Raw genomic sequence first — 15263 nt, forward strand, 5'->3', positions numbered from 1 at the left:
TTAGCAAAGTATAAAGCTCAATTTAATCCCAGAGTATTCAATGATAAGGAATTTCGAGGACGAAATTCTTTTAAGGGGGAGAGAGTGTGAGAACCCGTAAAACCCTAATCATTTTCCTAGGATTTTAGTTCCCTTAATTGCATAATTTTTGCGTTTCTGGCTTAGAAATATTATCTGGGTGGATTTTATGAGCAGTTATAGTTTTAAGATGATTTTTCTAGCATTGGTGAAATTTTAGAAAATTAAGAGTAAATAGTGGACGTGGGACCCACTAGTGCGAAAAGTTCGGAAAAATTCGGCCAATAAGGTTAAGTTTCGGATACTGTGTAAAATTTATCGGGTGTTAAGAGATAAGTAGAATGTGTGAAGTGATTGATGTGAGAGGGAAAAAGAAAGATAAGAATGCATTAATGAGTGTGACAAGTGTCACAATATGATTGGGTGGACTTTAAGAAATACTATTCACATTTTTGACTTTTTTTGACCCAAGGATTAAATATCAAAAAAATGCCTAAAATTCACCATTTTTGTCTTCCTTGTGGCCGGCTCTCTCCTTGCAAAGAAGAAGGAAATTCCAGCAACTTTCAAGCTTCCATAAGCTTCAATCTTCCATAAACAAAAGCTTAGACTAGATTTCACTCCATAAAATCCTATCTTCTAGTGCTAGTAAGGGTTGTAGTGAAGTTTGTTTGAAGAGCTAAGTGTCCAACACCTCTCTACATCTCTTGTTTCTTGGTAAGTTATGCTTGAACACCCTACTACACCTAATGATGGTATTATTATGCTTAGAAGTGGCTTGAGTGTTGGAATATGTGATTTATCTCTTGATTTGGCTTGTTTTGGTGAAGTTTTTATTTTATTGGGAATTTTTCTGGTTTAATATGAAATGAATGTTGTGGCCATCTTTGATGATTGGCAATGGACTATAATGGCTCTAGTAGGTATGTTTGATAAGTATTTGCAATCAATTTTGGATTTGGATGGAAAAATGGAAAATTAGGGTTCATAAAACTCCAATTCTGTCCGGTTTTAGATCATAGGGTTAGAGGCCGAATTAGACTTTGCTCAAAACATGAACGTTGTAGGTATTGATTTGTTTGACGTGCCTGTAAAATTCCAGGTCATTTGGATTAGTGTAGAGTGAGATATGACGAAATTACTGTAGCTGTTCTGCTTTGATCAGAATGCGAAAACTGCGATAGTAATTGGCCATTTTGACTGGAATTGGTTTGGATTTTGGAGTTGGTGTCTTCTGAAGAAATGTAGCTGGATGTCTTAGCTAACTTATGCCTTTGGAATTTCGGCATTTGGACTTGTATGGACTGAGATATACCGATTACAGTTTTCTGTGTTTTGCAAACCTGTTTTGGTGATTCTGGTATAGTATTTTGCATATTTGACCTAGTTGTGTTAGGAACTGGATTGAGTGACCTTCTACATTGTTGTAGCTCTGTTTCTTGGCTTCGAAATGGTGGGTCTTACACCCCCATCCGATAATTGTAGTGAGAGTTGTGGCATTACCGCATTATGAGGTCAAATCCGGTTTTCTTATCAAGGCTTAAGTTAAAGCCCTCTCTTAATTTCTGGTTTGCTATCATGCTTGTATATGTTTATAAAACCCTATTGGGGTTGTGAATTGGTGTTGTTTATGGCTCGGTGTGGAGTCTTATTATATGTGTTACATGTTCTAGGGCGTGACGGTAGCTCACGACGTCTTGGTGATCGTGGTGCATGAAACACCATTTACTTGCTTGGTGAGTATACTACTCACTTAAATGTTATTATGTGGCTTTGCTAAATGTATATGTGATGCCTTGAAGGCTTACTTGGATATTGGAATTGATTAAGGTGAGGGTGTACTTGACCGCCCTCACCCCTTTTGATAGTATCACTGATTGTCCACTGTTTCACTGTCTTACTGAACTTGATATATGAGTTATTGCATTCCATTTTATGGAAACTGATTTGGTGTTGTTTGGACGATGTCCAACGACCTTACTGTATTACTGAGCTCAACCCCGTTTGGTAGTCAATTGGATCGAGCCGGCGAGGGCTTGGTCGTGAAGATTGAATTGCCACGGGGACTGTACTGGGGAACCTTGTGGTATTGAGACCCTTGGTTCCGGTATACTCGAGTATTACCAAAATGACTGAATGGAGTGCGGGCCCGGTTGGGGTATGATGGGTGGAAGGATTTGGAAGTGAAGGGTGGTCTACGGTTTGGTACTTTTAACATTGACGGAGAGTCAATGAGGTTGGATCAAGATTGCAAGCATGGAAATGGGCTCTTGAGAGCCGACCGTATCCTTTTACCGTTTTGCTTCATTGCTTATTTGTGTACTTTAAGTGATTGGATATGCTATATGCTATTGGTTGCTCATGTAGTAGTATACCACTGGGCTTTAGCTCATTCCGTGATATTTGTTTTCCTTACAGGGATATAACTACTTTTGAGAATGGATTGGATAGTCAATTGCCAAGTTGAGCATGTAAATGTCTTTTGTATAGCTCACGAAATGAAACCCTAATGTGTAACGGGTTCATTTCCTTTTGATAGGCAAACCGAATATGTACTTCTTTAATGGATGGCTTGTATTGGCCTAATTGCACTTGTATGTACTAGATGGATATTTTGGTAGGCCGTTTGGCTTGTAAATGTTGATTTCCAATGTACATATATGCTTGGCCGTGGTTTGGATAAATTTCGGCTTCGATTTTCGTTTTTTTTATTTTTATGATTTTGAATTGTTTGCGCGCAATGGTAAGTTCCGAAACGTAATAGATCGACGTAAACTGAACCGTTAGTCCTGGCGAGAGCTGGACAGGCAGTCCGCTAACCCCTTTGGTTCGCCTTAGGGGAAGGTGGGGCTGTCACAGGTGGTATCAGAGCCACGTCGAGTGAGACTGGGCCAAGTGGTATTGTGGTCCTAATTTCATGAATATGTTTAAGTGCTCGTTTGAGCATAAGTTATGAACCGGGCATGTGATAAGTGTACGAATCATTATCATGGGACTCGAGGAAGCTAGGTATGTATGTCGGGTAGGAATCTTTAATAAGGATGGTTTACTCTTGGGACCGGCCGGCTCGAGATGTGAATTATCTTAGACGAGATTCTTGCGCCCGGATACGAAAGATATGAAGGCCTGGGTTAGAAAGGATTTGGTGAACTAGAAAGGTGATTCTATGGAACTTCGTGTGGTTTGTTCGGGTGGTTAAGCGTGATCGACCTTGATTAAGATATAAATATTTGGACGAAGCCCTAGAAGGGGAAAAGCTTTTCGTAAGTTCTTTTGCACTTGTGACCTAGTTGTTCAAAGTACTTTTTGAGGACCCTATTGTTTCATGCAATGACTTCATATGTACTTGACTGACTGTTCCGTATGATTGCTTAACCTGGTTATGTGATCTATGTATACGTGTTATGTGTTTAGATGCTCTTCGCAGTAAATGTTTGAGTTGCTTATTCTTGTTTCATTGTTCCTGTCTGGTGCTACGGAAAGGAGGGTTAGGTGCCCTTTAACAGTATATTTATTTGGTGACCTAGATTGACTTAGATTGATGGAAGGCACTCGGAGTGGTCGAGGCCGTGGACGCAGAACTAGACAACCCACACCGGTTAGGGGTACGGGGGAAACCTCTACTGGACCCAATCTGGAACCGCAAGTAAACCCTAATGTGCAAATAGCTGCTGCTATGCAGCAAATGACAGACCTGCTAGCACAAGTAGTGCAGTAACAAGCCCAGAACCCAAACATTAACCCTGGAAACCCCGGAAACCCTAGCCATCATATCGAGAGCGAAGATAGAGCTCTCGAACGTTTTCAAAAGTTCGCTCCGCCGAAGTTTGTTGGGGGACCTGACCCGGACATTGCTGAGAGATGGCTTGAAAAGATGGCTGACATATTTGCAGCCCTACACTACCCTGATGAACGGCAAGTGACTTTTGCCGTATTTCAACTTGAGGGGGCAGCCCGTTCCTGGTGGAACGTAATTAGGCAGAAATGGGAACGGGAGCAGACGCCGAGGACTTGGGTGAACTTCATCCGAGAATTTAATGCAAAGTTTTTCCTTCCTCTAGTCCAGGAGAGGAAGGAGGACGAGTTCATTAGGCTCCGCCAAGGGGCTCAAACTGTGGCGGAATATGAAAGTCAATTTACCCGCTTATCCAAGTTTGCGCCTGAGTTGATCTTGACCGAGCAACGAAGAATACGGCGATTTGTCCAGGGCCTGAACGTAGAAATCCAGAAGGACCTCGCGGCAGCCCAAATTAACGCCTTCAGTGAAGCAGTGGAAAAGGCACAACGGGTAGAGAATGCTAGGCTCCAGGTGAAAAACTTTCAGGCGAAAAAGAGAGGATTTCCTGGAGACAATTCGGGACAGGAGGATGAAAGTATCCCCTCCCAAATTTGGGCGGGGAACGGGAGGAGTGAGGATGCCGGGAATGTCACCAGAGAGGCCGTCAAGAGGAGGCTCAGCTTCTGCAGCACGCGGACCCTGCGGGTATTGCGGAAAATTAAACCACTCGGAGGACAATTGCTGGAGGAAAGGAGGAAAATGCTTGCTCTGTGGGAGTGCCGAACATCAAATTGCTAACTGTCCAGCTCGCCTGCGCGAGCGGCAAGGGACTCTGCCACCAACCACGACCCACCCTGACCGGTCGAAGGGGGACAAGGATGGATCAAAAGTGTCCTCTCGGGTGTACTCCTTAGAACAACATCAAGGCTTTGACCCATTAGAGGACGTGGAAGGTAAGAATTTACTGAACCTGGCCAGTGAAGGGGCACAGATTTGTTAGCAAAGTATAAAGCTCAATTTAATCCCAGAGTAGTCAATGATAAGGAATTTCGAGGACGAAATTCTTTTAAGGGGGAGAGAGTGTGAGAACCCGTAAAACCCTAATCATTTTCCTAGGATTTTAGTTCCCTTAATTGCATAATTTTTGCATTTCTGGCTTAGAAATATTATCTGGGTGGATTTTATGAGCAGTTATAGTTTTAAGATGATTTTTCTAGCATTGGTGAAATTTTAGAAAATTAAGAGTACATAGTGGACGTGGGACCCACTAGTGCGAAAAGTTCGGAAAAATTCGGCCAATAAGGTTAAGTTTCGGATACTGTGTAAAATTTATCGGGTGTTAAGAGATAAGTAGAATGTGTGAAGTGATTGATGTGAGAGGGAAAAAGAAAGATAAGAATGCATTAATGAGTGTGACAAGTGTCACAATATGATTGGGTGGACTTTAAGAAATACTATTCACATTTTTGACTTTTTTTGACCCAAGGATTAAATATCAAAAAAATGCCCAAAATTCACCATTTTTGTCTTCCTTGTGGCCGGCTCTCTCCTTGCAAAGAAGAAGGAAATTCCACCAACTTTCAAGCTTCCATAAGCTTCAATCTTCCATAAACAAAAGCTTAGACTAGATTTCACTCCATAAAATCCTATCTTCTAGTGCTAGTAAGGGTTGTAGTGAAGTTTGTTTGAAGAGCTAAGTGTCCAACACCTCTCTACATCTCTTGTTTCTTGGTAAGTTATGCTTGAACACCCTACTACACCTAATGATGGTATTATTATGCTTAGAAGTGGCTTGAGTGTTGGAATATGTGATTTATCTCTTGATTTGGCTTGTTTTGGTGAAGTTTTTATTTTATTGGGAATTTTTCTGGTTTAATATGAAATGAATGTTGTGGCCATCTTTGATGATTGGCAATGGACTATAATGGCTCTAGTAGGTATGTTTGATAAGTATTTGCAATCAATTTTGGATTTGGATGGAAAAATGGAAAATTAGGGTTCATAAAACCCCAATTCTGTCCGGTTTTAGATCATAGGGTTAGAGGCCGAATTAGACTTTGCTCAAAACATGAACGTTGTAGGTATTGATGTGTTTGACGTGCCTGTAAAATTCCAGGTCATTTGGATTAGTGTAGAGTGAGATATGACGAAATTACTGTAGCTGTTCTGCTTTGATCAGAATGCGAAAACTGCGATAGTAATTGGCCATTTTGACTGGAGTTGGTTTGGATTTTGGAGTTGGTGTCTTCTGATGAAATGTAGCTGGATGTCTTAGCTAACTTATGCCTTTGGAATTTCGGCATTTGGACTTGTATGGACTGAGATATACCGATTACAGTTTTCTGTGTTTTGCAAACCTGTTTTGGTGATTCTGGTATAGTATTTTGCATATTTGACCTAGTTGTGTTAGGAACTGGATTGAGTGACCTTCTACATTGTTGTAGCTCTGTTTCTTGGCTTCGAAATGGTGGGTCTTTTACCCCAATCCGATACTTGTAGTGAGAGTTGTGCCATTACCGCATTATGAGGTCAAATCCGGTTTTCTTATCAAGGCTTAAGTTAAAGCCCTCTCTTAATTTCTGGTTTGCTATCATGCTTGTATATGTTTATAAAACCCTATTGGGGTTGTGAATTGGTGTTGTTTATGGCTCGGTGTGGAGTCTTATTATATGTGTTATATGTTCTAGGGCGTGACGGTAGCTCACGACGTCTTGGTGATCGTGGTGCATGAAACACCATTTACTTGCTTGGTGAGTATACTACTCACTTAAATGTTATTATGTGGCTTTGCTAAATGTATATGTGATGCCTTGAAGGCTTACTTGGATATTGGAATTGATTAAGGTGAGGGTGTACTTGACCGCCCTCACCCCTTTTGATAGTATCACTGATTGTCCACTGTTTCACTGTCTTACTGAACTTGATATATGAGTTATTGCATTCCATTTTATGGAAACTGATTTGGTGTTGTTTGGACGATGTCCAACGACCTTACTGTATTACTGAGCTCAACCCCGTTTGGTAGTCAATTGGATCGAGCCGGCGAGGGCTTGGTCGTGAAGATTGAATTGCCTGGGGACTGTACTGGGGAACCTTGTGGTATTGAGACCCTTGGTTCCTGTGACGCTCCCACTTCTCCCTAAAGCGCACCAAAGGGTATCCGCGGAACGCCTGCCTAGCTCTCGCTAGGACTCAAGCAATAAACGTTCAACCTTAAAGCGATACTAGATACCAAAATCAAATTAATACGAATACATATAGTGCGGAAACGTTCGTGCTTAACAATATCCATCCATTACCCAACCTGTCAGCCTATGGCTCTGATGCCAACTGTGACAGTTCTCATGGTTACATCACAAGGTACCTATCAGCTTGCCACCCGCACGTCGTGCGTTCATAATACAACTTAAATTTCAAAATATACATCACTGATATCCGAATGATACATTAAACTTCCAAAGTACAATCATAAAGGGGTCAAGCCAAAATACACCTGAAACCCTAAAACAAAATATATCCAAAAGGAGATTTCTCCGCGTTAACTCCATTTCCAGTCCTGTTAAGGAAAACAAATCTACAGGGTGAGCAAAACGCTCGTGAGGCCAAGGACACACATGCAAGCACATTGTTCAAATAGCAATCTCAACTTTATTAAATAAAACCGTGATATTTCAATAAAGTACCATTTGAGCATGTTATTCTTGGTTTTGATGATCACAAAAGTTTGTTTATACAGACCAAGAAAGTGAACACTTTGATCAGGTCTGTTGGAACAAAGAAAGCATATGTTCGTTTATCTCCTGACTACGTTGCTTTGGATGTGGCAAACAAGATTGGAATAATATGAATGAATTTAGTCATTGTTTTGTTTTCGTTCAAAGATATTGTCTTTTAAGTATGTCTAGTTTGTCATTCTTGGTACTTTGAAATATTTGTCTAACCTTCCTCAAATACAAGTGTTTTTTGTCTATCCAAGAATCAGGTTCAAATATGTCATGAAATGTAAAACAACCAAAATGAGAAGCAAAAACAGGACAATCAGGTCGGACGGCCGAAAGGAAACTGTCGGACGTCCGAAAAGATAAAGAACATCAGGAAGGAAGCACCGTCGGACGCTCACATGGAAGCATCGGACGTCCGGAAGGATCGGACGCTTGCCATCGGACGCTAATCAACCGCATCGGACGTCCGAAAAATTCCAAGATAACTTGCTAGCTCTCGGCCCAAGGTCGGACGCTGTGCTATCGGACGACAAAGAACTTATCGGACGTCCGAACCTCAACTTGGCTATCATCGGACGATTGGTTCGGACGATGATTCGATCGTCGGACGTCCGACAGCCCCAACGGCTAGTTGACTCTTCAGCTGCCTTCTATCCGTTGGAAGCATTGATGAAGCCCATTTCTGGATCCCTTTAAAATCAAACTGGTCTGAACGAAGTAGGGACTTTTGCTCACTTTGTTTACAAGTTCTCAAGAGATATTTTAGCTAGAAAATAGTCTCCAAAGCAGATTTGTATTAAAGTGGTGTGAATTTCTGTTGAGCATTTCTTTTGTGGTTGAAAGGATCTTTAGTGTAGCTTTGTTGAGGGTTTTCTGAGTGATTGTAAAACTTCCTAGCTTGACTAAGTGAGGCTTAGGGCAAGGAGGAAGAGCTCCCTCCATTGTACATCTAGTTGATCTTCGTTCATCAAAGAGAAGTTGCTCTTCCTAGTGTTTGGTCTTCAAGTTTGGGTAAAGCTTGGTAGACACTTGGTTTGTTTCTCTATTTTATATTTCTGTTTAATAAAATCTTCATTGCTTATCTATACTTGCTTCTCTGATTAATATTGCTATTGTCTTCTAATCTACTTGGTTGATCATTACTAAAAAGGAAGGTAAATTTTCATTAAAGAAAAAGTGCATAAACTTGGTTAAGATTTTAATCAACCAATTCACCCCCCCTCTTGGTTGTCTGTGGGACTTACAATTGGTATCAGAGCTTGGTCTCCTTGAGATTAAGCTCTAACGGCTTGGAGTAAAGATGACAACCTGTCATGCTATGTTTGTTGAGGGGCAATCTGTTACTAGGCCTCCCATGTTCAGTGGCTCTAACTATGTTAGCTGGAAAGAACGAATGATTATCTTTTTGCAATCTATCGATATTGAACTATGGTTTATTGTGAGTGAAGGACCGCATGAAGCTAACTTTCTTGATGCAGATACAGGGTTGCTTCGGCCAAAAACAAGAGTTGAAATGAATGCTCAAGATAGGACTAACCTCACATTGAATGCCAAGGCCATGAATGTTATTTATAGTGCCCTAGATTCAAATGAATCAATCAGAGTAAAAGGCTACAAATCGGCTAAAGAAATGTGGGATAAACTAAGAGAAATCCATGAGGGTGGTGACAATGTGAAAGAACAGAAAAAGGCCATCTTGGTCACGAAATATGAATCATTTAAAATTGAACCTCTTGAGGATATTGACAAAATGTATTGCAGGTTCACTGACTTGATCAAAGATCTCGAGGCGTTGGGCAAAGAGTACACCTTGGGAGAGAAGAACAGGAAAATTCTCAATGCCTTGGGCAAAGAATGGGAAAATAAAGTGACAGCAATAGAGGAGGCCAAGGATTTAAGTTCTGTGCCTATTGAATCTATCATTAACTCACTGACCACTTATGAGTTGAAACTGAAATCTAAAGTGCAGGAGGAAGAGGATGCTAGAGCAAAGAGAAACATTGCTCTAAAGACTACTCAAGGTGAAGATGATTCTGCTCATCTGGATGATGAAGACTCGGATGGTGATGATAATGATCTTGCTCTCATCACCAGAGGCTTCAAAAGAATCCTGAATAAAAGAAAGTTTAGAAGGGGAGGACCTAGCAATCAATTCCAGAATCAGCCATCTATCGCAAAGTATAAAGGTAAACAAGATTTCAACAAGAAACAGTTGGACAAATGCTTCGAATGTGGACAGATTGGACATTATGCAAACGAATGCCCCATGAAGAAGATGAAAGATGGAAAAGCTGATCGAAAGCCAAGATTCAACAATTTTCAGATTACTTGGAATGAATGCAACTCCGAAGGGGAAGTTGAAGAAGAAGAAGAATCTGCTCAAATGGCCTTCATGGCTATTGGAAATAATGAGGATAAAGGATCAAACAAGTCAAAATGGTTTATTGATAGCGGCTGCTCAAGGCACATGACCGGTGATCCTTCCTTGTTCATAAAGCTGAAATCAAAATCAAGTGGAAAGGTAACATTTGGTGATGATGTGAAAGCTAAGTCAATTGGAATAGGTGATGTTGGTAAGGATGGTGAAACTTTTGTTCATAATGTGCTCTTGGTTGATAACTTAGGTTATAACTTGCTTAGTGTTAGTCAACTGTGTGATAAAGACTTGTATGTGTTATTTAAAAAGCATGAATGCATTGTACTTGATTCCAAATATAATGTTGTGTTCAAAGGTAAGAGGTTTAATGACATATATGTTGTGATTCTTGATAAAGTTGATTCTTCTAGCTTAAAATGTCTTAAAGCTTCAAATGAAGATTCTTGGTTGTGGCATAGAAGACTTTGTCATTTTAACATGGATTTACTAAAGGAAATTTCGAAAAAGGAGTTGGTTAGAGGCTTGCCAAAAATTAGTTTTGATAAGGACAAAATATGTGATGCATGTCAATTTGGGAAGCAAACTAAAATTTCTTTTAAACCAAAAATGTGTGTATCTACTTCAAAACCTTTGGAACTCTTGCATCTTGATTTATTTGGTCCCACTCAAATCACTAGCTTGGGAGGTAAAAAATATTGTTTTGTAATTGTTGATGATTATTCCAGATACACTTGGGTGATATTTCTTGCTCATAAAGATGATGCCTTCAAGAATTTTACTTCAATGTTTGCTAAAGTGCAAAATCTGCTTGGGTTAAAAATTGTTAGGATTAGAAGTGATAATGGGACGGAATTCAAGAATTGTGGTTTTCCAGAATTTTGTGATCATAATGGTATAACACATGAGTTTTCTATTGCAAGAACTCCACAGCAAAATGGTGTTGTAGAAAGGAAAAACAGGACTCTCCAAGAGGCTGCTAGAACTATGTTGAATGAATGTAGGTTGCCTAAATATCTTTGGGCGGAAGCGGTAAACACTGCATGTTATGTGATGAATAGAATACTCTTGAGACCTATTTTAAAGAAAACTCCTTATGAGCTGATTTTTGATAAGAAACCTACGGTTGGTTATTTCAAAGTATTTGGTTGTAAATGTTTTATTTTGAATCTAAAGGAACATCTTGGTAAGTTTGACAAAAAATCTGATGAAGGAATATTTTTGGGGTATTGTGAGAATAAAAGAGGATATAGAGTTTTTAATAGAAGGACACTTGTGATTGAAGAAGCTATACATATAACATTTGATGAAGCCAATGATGATAATTCCAAAAGTTTGTGTGAGGATGATGATGTAGGTGTTCGAGAAGGAATGGAAAAGCTATCAATTGGAAATGAAGGAAGTTCTGAACCAGCAGCAACTGAAATGGAAAATGAAGTTCATAATGATCAAGAAGAGGAAGATGAAGACAAAAATGATGATCCACTCAAAGATCTTCCCAAGGCTTGGAAATTCAACCAAAATCATCCAAAAGAGCTTATAATTGGTGATCCATCCGAGAAGGTAAACACTCGTTCCTCATCTAGAAAATTGATTGATAATTTTGCTTTAGTTTCTCTTTTTGAACCCAAAAATATCAATGATGCTTTAAAGGATGAAAATTGGATTTTGGCTATGCAAGAGGAACTTAATCAATTTGAGAGAAATGAAGTTTGGACACTTGTTGATAGACCTCAAAATCAACCTATCATTGGCACAAAGTGGATTTTTAGAAATAAGTTGGATGATAAAGGTGTTGTTGTAAGAAATAAAGCCAGATTAGTTGCTAAAGGATATGCACAAGAAGAAGGAATAGATTTTGATGAAACATTTGCTCCCGTAGCAAGATTAGAATCTATTAGAATGCTTCTTGCTTTTGCTTGCTTCAAAGGTTTCAAATTGTTTCAAATGGATGTTAAAAGTGCCTTTTTAAATGGTTTTATTGATCAAGAAGTGTATGTGGATCAACCCCCAGGTTTTGAAAATACAAAATTTCCAAGTCATGTGTTTAAACTTTCTAAAGCTTTATATGGTTTAAAACAGGCTCCAAGAGCTTGGTATGAAAGATTAAGTGGGTTCTTGATTGAAAAAGGTTTCAAAAGAGGTATTGTGGACACCACACTTTTTACTAAGCATGTGTTGAATGACCTTCTCATTGTGCAAATATATGTTGATGATATTATCTTTGGTGCTACTAATGAGTATCTATGTAAGGAGTTTTCCACCACTATGCAAAATGAATTTGAAATGAGTATGATGGGAGAATTAAATTTCTTCCTTGGACTTCAAATACATCAAACTCTTGAGGGAATCTTTATCAATCAAACAAAGTATACCAAGGAATTACTGAAAAGGTTTGGCATGGAGGACTCAAAGCAAGTTGGAACTCCAATGTGCACTTCTACAAAGCTTGACAAAGATGAAGAAGGTAATCATGTGGATGAAAAGCATTATAGAGGTATGATCGGAAGCTTACTCTATTTAACTGCAAGTAGACCTGATATTATGTTTGCAGTTTGCTTGTGTGCTAGATTTCAATCGTGTCCAAAAGAATCACATTTGAATGCTGTAAAAAGAATTTTTAGGTATTTGAAAGGTACATTAGACTATGGTCTTTGGTATGCTAAATCCAGTGAGTTTGCACTATATGGTTATTCGGATGCTGATTTTGGAGGGTGTCGTGTAGATAGAAAGAGTACTAGTGGATCTTGTCACTTTCTTGGAAATTCTTTAGTCTCTTGGTTTAGCAAGAAACAAAATGCAATCTCATTGTCTACAACCGAAGCAGAATATATTGCCGCTAGTGCATGTTGTGCTCAACTTTTATGGATGAAGCATACCCTGAATGACTATGGATTGTTGTATGACTGCATGCCTGTATTCTGTGATAATACTAGTGCTATAAATTTGACCAAAAATCCTATTCAGCATTCTAGGACAAAGCATATTGAAATAAAGCACCACTTTATTCGTGATCTTGTTCAAAAAGGTGAAATTTGTGTAAATTATGTTAGTTCTAAAGATCAATTTGCTGATATTTTTACAAAAGCTTTGCCATTAGATCAATTCATTCATCTAAGATCAAAATTAGGAATGTTCGAAAAATCATCATAAATTTTTTATTGCCTTCGGACGTCCGAAAGAGGATGAACGGACGTCCGATGATGTTCTTCAGCCATTTTCCAGATTGCACCTGTTCGGACGCAGCTGTCGGACGCACAACTTCGTTCGGCCGTCCGACAGTGCAACGGCTCATTTTTTAAAATAACTTTCTTCCTTATTTGCTTCAGTCTCTTCCTATTCTATCTCCTCTCGGACGAAAACCCTCTCTTCTCTCACTCTCAAATTCGTACCATTCTGTAGCTACCATTCCCAAATTGACTCAACCAAAACATTTCCCCATCGTTTGCGTTTCATTTCTCCTGATCATTTCACCAAACTGAGTAACACTTCGCAAATCCCCAAATTTTCCTCACAACCCTACTCTTGCATAACCGCTCTGTCAAATCTCGTTCAAGGTGTTTTTGTCCCAAAATTTCTGTGCGATTCACTTCCCTACTGTTGTGTGCATCATTTGCATCCTCCATTCCACACATTTAGAACAATGGTGAATCTAAGGGGAGGAAAAGTTACTGCCGGACGCAAGCATCCACTCAGGGATGAGGATGAGAATCTTCCTACTGTCAAACGGACATCCAAACGCTTCAAAAGGGGAGCTATCAAGGGTCAAATGTCACGACCTACTCCACAACCCACTTCTCAACCAGAATCTGGACAGGGGACCTCTTCTCAACCGCCTCCTAAATCAGTCCCTCTCCCTCCATTCTTTGATGATGCTGCGAAAGACAAATACGCCTGGATATCTCAGAAGGGTGTCATCCCTCAAAGAACTGTAAACCCCTCTGAATTTCGTTCCATAGGTTTAGAATCCATTCTAAGTCTATTTGATTTCCAGAAATGGTCGCATCTCATTTCCATGCCCAATGTCTACTATCCTGATATGCTGCATCAATTTTTTTGCTAACCTTAGGAAAGGAACTGACCAAACTGAGATCATGTCTAGGGTAAATGGGGTAGACCTAATCTTTGATTCTGATACTGTGAATTCCATTTTAAAGACTACCATTGAACGTTGGTGCAAAGATAAGGTTGCTAATTTCTTTTCTTATGAAGAGCTTCCTACTGCTGCAAATCATTTTGATGGGACAAAAATGTTAACTTATTTCAAAAGAAGTTTTTCTTCACCTGCTGATGCTAAGTTGAATGATTTGGCTCCTGTGAATTTGATTGCCTTTTCTATCATTTCAAACTTGCTTGTGCCCACTGATGGCCATAGAACTGATGCAAACAAAATGGAGCTGTATCTTTTTTACTGTTTTCGAGAAAAAATTCGGATTGATTTTGGCTTTGTCCTGTGCAAGTTTTTACTTCACTATGCTACTGACTCTCGAAGAAAACTATCCTATGGGAAGTTTCTTCAAAAGATTTTTGAATTTTACAAAGTTCCAATTCTAGGTGTTTGTCCCAAAGAAGCATCTTCTTATGCTTTTACCAGAGCATATTTTGAAAGGAAAAATCTTATTTTTAAAGATAATCTGTGGGCATATAAGGGGGCATCATCTAGTGAACAAAGATCTAAGACTGTACATGATTCTTCACCCATTTCACTCACTCCCATTCACCCTAGGAAGTCTACCACTAAAGCATCTTCCTCTTCCAGTAATGAGGTACTTGAGCTTCTTCATGAACTCAAACAGCATGTTCTTCTTCTAGAACATGGCCTAATGCTCACCATGTCTTCTGAGCAACAAGCTGCCTTTCTTGATAAAAAGAACCTTCTTTTTCCTCCACCTGTGGTTGAGGAAGTCTCACATGACAAAGAACCTCGAACCACTGATCCAGGTTCATCAGTTCCAGATCCGAATCCATCAACTCCTGTGACTCCTCATGGCCCTTCCACATCAGACAAAGGCAAGGCACCAATTGAAGAAGCTACTGAAGATGATGAAGAAACTGATGAGGAAGACCTCTCTCAATATCAGCTCTCTCGGAGGACTCCTGGATCCACTTAGTTCATCATTTAGGACATTTGCATTCTGTTTGTCTCTTTTATGTGTTTGTGGTATTCAACAATGAATATGTATTGTAATGGATATTTTAAGTTTCTTTTGGTATGATCTGGTGGATGTTTAAGTACTGTTTTGATGAATGTCTAAATATTTTGATGAATGATTGTCTATTCTGCTTGTGTGAATGTAATGAATTTGTGGATTGTATGATTGTCTATTGAATATGATTGTCTATTTTAAGTACTGTTTTGATGGATGTGTTG

The sequence above is a fragment of the Coffea arabica genome, chromosome 6c, assembly GCF_036785885.1.
Source record: "Coffea arabica cultivar ET-39 chromosome 6c, Coffea Arabica ET-39 HiFi, whole genome shotgun sequence".
NCBI classification, from domain to species: Eukaryota; Viridiplantae; Streptophyta; class Magnoliopsida; order Gentianales; family Rubiaceae; genus Coffea; species Coffea arabica.